Source organism: Propithecus coquereli, unplaced genomic scaffold, assembly GCF_000956105.1.
Source record: "Propithecus coquereli isolate 6110/MARCELLA unplaced genomic scaffold, Pcoq_1.0 Scaffold353, whole genome shotgun sequence".
In the NCBI taxonomy this organism is placed as follows: domain Eukaryota; kingdom Metazoa; phylum Chordata; class Mammalia; order Primates; family Indriidae; genus Propithecus; species Propithecus coquereli.
In genome coordinates, this window is record NW_012149208.1 from 2,681,135 (window position 1) to 2,688,344 (window position 7,210).

A 7,210-nucleotide genomic window follows, 5' to 3' on the forward strand; every position below is an offset into this window, starting at 1 on the left:
TGTTATGAAATACCAAAATTTGATACTCAAGCCAGGCCTGAATTTCCATATAAAAATATGGAACACTGACTTTAGAGCTATTCGTTTAGCTCCAGTCTTAGCAGTTCTGTAATCTCTTCATACTTACTGTGTCTCTGTCCACAGATGAAATATTTTGCAACTTCAGTGTTAATTTCATGAAAGGCTATAGATGAACAAATTTGCTCATTATTTGATATAAATACGCAGATTTAAAATGAGTGGCACATATATATAAATAGGTTGTTCTTTTTTCTCTTTAACTTAAAAAGTAATATTTATTTATTAAAAGGAGTCTTAGTAGAGTTGTTGGTTGGTAGTATGTTCTTTAATAAACCTTATGATTACATATGCTAATAGGATATTAAAATATAATAGTACTCTCCATTTTTGTTTAGATTCATGTAAAGTATAAGGTTAATCAAGGAGAGAGTTTGTGTCTACATGTTTGTCCTACAGATGGAATCCATTTGACAAGCTATTTCACTTACTTTCTGGAGAAAGGGGAATTTTTTTTTTGCAGCACAAAATTTAAGGTTACTTTGGGGGAGAGGGTGGTGGTACTTCATCTGTAACATGTTTTTAAAATTATGATTATGATTTTTGGGTGTTTGTTTTGTTTCTTTTTAAGTCTATTTTTAATAGACTCTTAAGGAAGGTCCCTCTCCTTCCTACAGGGCTGTGAATTAAGGAATGGGTAGAGTTTACATTTAAGCACGCCAGTGTCTGCCCAATTTCTTAATGTATGCATTTGTTTTCCTTTTTAATTATTCTTTGTTCTTAACCTACTAGAAGAAAACATAGATCTTTCTAGTGCCTTTGAACTAATACTGTAGTCTGATTAATTTAATAGCATTACTATAATGCTGTATACTGGCCAGAATTACAAATTGTACAGTAAGTTTGTTGCATCAATTTCAAAAGCCACACTTCTGTTGTATTTTATGTATAAATTGTATTTGTTCAAGTTGTATATATTGATATTGTATGTATACATGCGGCATGATTAAGTAAGAATAAAAATGTTTTACCTACTGCCTGTAATGGTGGTTGTCTTCTTTTCTTTGTGTTTATTTCCATCTTGATATTAAGGAGCAGGTTCTTTGTGCTTGATATCTTAATTTTGTATGGTTAAGAGAGGCTTGTGTAATTCCACACCCAGAAACTCTTAAATGTTGTGGGTCTTTTAAACAGAATGCGTCATAAAACAAATTTGTGGCTGGGTGTGATGGCTCATGCCTATAATCCTAGCACTTTGGGAGGCCAAGGCTGGAGGATTGCTTGAGGTCAGGAGTTCGAGACCAGCCTGAGTAAGAGCAAGACCCCGTTTCTACTAAAAATGAAAAAAATTAGCTGGGCGTGGTGGCACGTGCCTGGAGTCCCAGCTACTTGGGAGACTGAGACAGGAGAATCATCTGAGCCCATGAGTTTGAGGTTGCTGTGAGCTAGGCTGACGCCACGGCACTCAAGCCCAGACAGAGCCAGACTCTGTCTCAGGAAAAAAAAAAAAATTTGTGAAAGACCTTTTTTTCAGCAAAAATATTTTTGTCCAGGTTTTGTTATCATTTTCAGTAGATGTTTGAGAACAGAAACCAGTTCTCAGGTCATAATTTAGTGTGTATGTAGAATGTATCCCACTAGAAGGTTAGAGGAAACATTGGTTAGTGGTAACAATACCATGATCTTATTCAGAAACTCTTTATAAAGTATCTCCAAAACAATAACATTGCTTGGATTATTGTTCATCATATGTTCTTTTGGCAAACATTGATTACCAGACATTGTACTAGGCAGCCTTAAGAAATTCAAAGTGGACATTGAGAAATTTTGATTTGTTAATAAGTTTCAGGTTTTATTTTTTATTTTATTTTTTTAAATTTTATTTTACCTTTTTTTTTGAGACAGGATCTCACTCTGTCACCCAGGCTAGAGTTCACTGGTGTCATCATAGTTCACTGCAACCTCAAACTCCTGGGCTCAAGCGATCCTCCTGCCTCAGCCTCCCAAGTAGCTGGGACTACAAACGTGCTGCCACGCCTGGCTAATTTTTAAATTTTTTAGTAGAGATGAGATCTTGCTATTGCCCAGGCTGGTCTTAAACTCCTGGCCTCAAGCATTCCTCCCGCCTCAGTCTCCCAGAGTGCTAGGATTACAAGTGTGAGCCACCATGCCCAGCCTCAAAATTTATTTTTTAATTGACACATAATTATACATATGTATAGGGTAGATAGTGATGTTCCAATACATACAATGTATAGAGATCAGAGGAGGGTAATTAGCATATCCATCTTCTCAAACATTTATCATTTCTTTGTGGTAGGAACATTCAATATCCTCTCTTCTAGCTATTTGGAAATATGTATCATTGTTAACTATAGTCATCCAGGAGTGATATAAAACACTAGAACTGATTCCTCCTATTTGGCTGTAATTTTGTGCCTTAAAGGACTGTTTTTTGCATGGGAGAGGCAACTCCTCTGGTCATTCCAGACCTTGCTCCCTTCCCGTTCACAACTTCCAGCTTATGTGAAACTCTCCCACATGTCTGTAGAACATGCAAATCGAAGGCCCACCATCCCATAAGCAAGATAACAAAGAGTGCCACCTCTGCACCCTCTGTCCCTCCTCCCCAGCTGAGTTTGGAGCTACGTGTTCACTTTCGTCAAACAGCACCACTGAGGCGCTCCCTGAGGAGCCCCGTGACTGCTGTTTTGCCAGGACCCCGCAGAGGACCTTGTCCATCACACCATCTTGCGAAGAGGCTCAAGAGAAATCTCTTTTCAAGCTAAACAGAAGCCTAATGGGCTGTTTTACCCCCTCACGTGTACAGGGTTGGGTGAAACAATGTGCTTTTCGTTCTGCTTTGTCTGATCGACTGTGAAATCTGATGGCCTGCTCACTACAGTCTGTTTTCTGTGGATCTCCATTTCCTATTTCCTTCTTTGGTCCTAAATAATATTGTTGTTATTTTTTTTGTCTTAATCTTTTCTAGTAAATCACTTTGAATCTGTTTTTAAAACAAGGTAGTATGCAAATAAATGAAGAGTTAGCCTGTGCCTTACAGGAACCGTTCAGTCAGTTCTGAAGCCACAGTCTAAAGTTAAAGCAAGCTGGGGGAGCCTTCCAAACACATTGTTGTTATCTAAATTTCTTATTCTTAAGCTGTTCCATTTGCAAAGCAAATCAGGCCTTCAGTCCTCCTTCGGAAGTTGAACAAATGTGTGGGAAAATGATTATGAAGAGGCTACTTCAAAAAGAACCTGTTTCCTCTCAGCATTTATCTTGGGCTTCCTGTGACCCAATCTTCAAGTTACTTTTATCAACGTTATCAGAACATCAGATTGTCTTAACCAAACACATTCATGGCTGTGACTAAAGACTATGACAGATGAGACATTCTCCTACATCTGTTTCCCTCCCCCATCCCTTTTTACAGGGCTGGGGAAATTTTAGTCTTTAATCAAAGGCTTTATTTCTCCAGTGGTACAAAGCAATTTATCTGGGGCTTTACAACTGAATAAAATATTTCTCAGAGTTGATACCAATCTTAGCAAGAGGATATTGCCTAACCCAACCCTAAAAATAGCAGAGTCATTACAGAAATATTATGTTGGCCTTGATTTTCTATTCCACCATGGTTATGCTACTCACCATCCGTTATCCTGCTTTAAGTGCATCTCTCCTGCTGTAGCCGCTCAGGCTGTCTGTGTACATCTCCTCTGCATTTACTGCACCCCTGCGCCGCACTGAGTAGAACGTCCTTGCAGAACTCGGCCTCCTTCAGGGAGGAGAGGCGGCCCTGTGGACGGAGACTGGCAGCGCAGCATGGTGAGGGCGAGGTAACGGCAGGTGCATGGTGAGCGGCCACACGGCATCCTGCCCTTGCGCCCAGCGTGGCACCTGGCACATGTCTGCCTGACCAAACGTTCAGGAAAGCTGCTTCGAATGGGACATGCTACTGTGTGAGGTCTTGAAGCAGTTCCACAAGCAGGGGAGGAGTAACGCTGAGTTTGGACGCCCTGTGCGCTGGTGGTATGCCGAAGCAGGGCAGAGGGGTGGGGGCATGCGAGCCCGAAAGGGAAAGGGGAGGCTGGAATCCCCTTGCGGGAGAGTTTTCTGTAAGCAGTGGGAAGCCATGGAAGGATTTTAAGTGGGTCACTCACGTTGTGTTTTATAAGAACAACTGCTGGAGAGATTGCGAAGGACTGGAGGGGAGGGAGCAAGAGGCAACTCGGAGAGCAGATGATGTCCACGCCCGTGTCCTGGGGACTGAAACAGTCATCGGCCCTCCCGGCTGTTTCTCCTGCTCTCGTGATGGTTCAGACCGAGGGAGCAAACGTGTCTTGTCTTCCTCTTACTCACGTTGCCTAGCAGGTCCCTAGGCGTGCAGTGAACACACAAAACATGAGAACATACTTGTGTTTGGTTTAACACTGGCTAGTAGGAAATAAGAAGCAGCAGACAGCTTAGAGACCAAAAGTCGGACTGGGAAGAAGTCGACAGGAAGGATGTATTGGCAGAGAGGCACTTCAGAGAGCTGAGGAGAGAATATCTGGGTGCTCAAGGGCGAAAAACCAGTTTAGGAGATGTCGGGCCTGACAGCTAACTCAGGGATTTGAGTACTGCACCTGGGGATGGAACTCCAACTTGAGCTGATAAATTGATCCTAGAAATCAGCCCTGTGACCAGAAAAGGTGCCTGCCTGGCCCTCAGCAGAAGCTGGGAGGAATCGAGAGGCCAGGCTGGGCCTTACTCAGTGAGAAAGCTGTTCGTGGTGCTTTATCTTGCGATTGCCCGTGCTCAGACGAGTCGGACACCCTGAGCGGCCACCTGAGATGACAGGTGGAGGACAGTAAAGAACAGTGGAGGGCAGCCTCCATGGCTCGGACAGACCAGCAGCAACACGAGAGCCCCTGTGGCGTTTTCATCAGAGGCCAGCATTTCCAACTGTGGCCCAGGAACGTGTCAATAAAAGACATACAGCCATAGATTTTGAGCCATTCATTTTTTGTTTTTTTTTTTTTAAGACAGAGTCTCACTCTGTTGCCCAGGCTAGAGTGAGTGCCGTGGCGTCAGCCTAGCTCAGAGCAACCTCAAACTCCTGGGCTCGAGCGATCCTTCTGCCTCAGCCTCCCGAGTAGCTGGGACTACAGGCATGAGCCACCATGCCCGGCTAATTTTTTCTATATATATATTTTTAGTTGTCCAGATCATTTCTTTCTATTTTTTAGTAGAGACGGGGTCTTGCTCTTGCTCAGGCTGGTCTCGAACTCCTGACCTTGAGCGATCCACCCACCTCGGCCTCCCAGAGTGCTAGGATTACAGGCGTGAGCCACCACGCCTGGCCTGAGCCATGCATTTATACAATAAATATTAACCTGCCAGATGCCAGTTAGAGACACCTATTCGTGGCAAAAGGCAGAGGGAGCTGATAGCCAGGAGGGTGCGGTTTGGCCTTTGCTGTCAACGTCTCTCATCCCATGTGCGGAGAAGAGGCAGGTCCCCTGCCGCTGTGGCTGTTGCCTAAATGAATGTGCTTAAATGACAGCAATTTAACTTTCACTTAATCTTGAGGTTTTTTACCCACTCTCACGTGTATCCTCCTCGATTTGTGTTCTTTCACTCTTGGCAAATTCAGAGGCTTGTTGGAAGTTTCCATCTAGAGTCCAGAACTACCTGCCTGGGAGTAAACAGGAATGTTGGCTGCACCTCAACCAGCAAAGCTTATCTCACGACAGACCCACTCAGAGCTGGCACGTGTCCCTTCTGTGGCCTGTTCTACATCTTTCTCCTGACAGCCCTGCCTTTGCCATCCTGGCCTCATGCACAAACTGTAACCTGCCAGGCACATCCTGTGGCAGACTGCGGCTCACATTAGCCATCGAATGCAAACGCATCCCATCAAAGAAGGAAGGAAATTAAAATTTTCAGTGCACATCTTCTCCGATTGGCCTTAGAAGCCTCCGTGACTCTCTTAGTTACTTGTTGCCCCTGGCATGCTGGTATCTTATGTGGGCAGGGTGAAACTGGCTGTGGTCGGGGTGAGACTTTAAGCTTTTGATTTATTCCCTTATTTTGAAAGGGTTAAAAAGATGTTACATATTTCGGTGTAATTTTAGTACCAGTATTAATTTTTGTCACATGTGCATAAGCGATGATGAAAAGAGTGCTCAGTCGCCATTACGAGATCCATGTTCCTGCAGAGAATGTCTTCAAAAGGCAAGTTTCGCTGGCCTGACACTTGGTTTTGGTTTGTGCCCTCTTTAATTTCTTTAAAATAAAAGCTTTATTAGGATATAATTCACATACTATAAAATTCATCCTTTTAAAGTGTACAATTCAGCGGTTTTCAGTGTTTTCGTAGAATTGTGTGTTCATTACCACTGTCTGGTGTCCGAACATTTTCATCGCCCCAAGGGAGGCCCCATCCCCACCATCGGGCCCCGCCTCTTCCTCCAAACCTCCAGCCTCCGGCACCCAGTGCTCTGTTTTTGCCTTTCTGGATGTTCCTGTTCTGGATATATCATGTAAACAGGATCATGCCGTTTGTGGACTGCTACGTCTGGCTTCTTCCGCTTAGTGTGATGTTTCCAGGGTTCATCCACTTTGTGGTGCGTGAGCACCTCCTTCCTTTTTATTGCCAAGTAATGTTCCGCTGCATGGATGTACCACATTTTGTTTATCCGTTCACCAGTTTGGACATTTGGGTTGTGTCTGCTTTTTTGCTATTATGAATAATGTTGCTATGAATATATTCGTGTAGAGGTTTCTATGCGGACGTAGGTTTTTCAGTCCCCTTGGGTATATACCTAGGATTGGAGTTTCCGGGTCATAAACTACGTTTAACTTTTTGAGGAACTGCCAAACCATTTTCCACAGTGGCTGCACCATTTTCCAATCACACTAGCAATGTATGAGGGTTCCAGTTTTTCCACAGCTTCACCGACAATTATCGTCCTTGTAATTTTATTCTTTAACTTTAAAAAGCACTTTACCGTTTATGCGTGTGGTGACACAGGGATACTTGGCCGTCGAAAGCCGAGTCTCCACCCCACCTCCTTAGCCCAAGTTCCATTCCTAGCAAGCCGTCTTCCCTTTCTTGTTTGTAGTTTTTCCAGTGGCTACTATCATAACTCCAAAGGTTTCTGGATTCATTCATTATTGGTTTTTTCCTTCACTTTTTATTACAAAA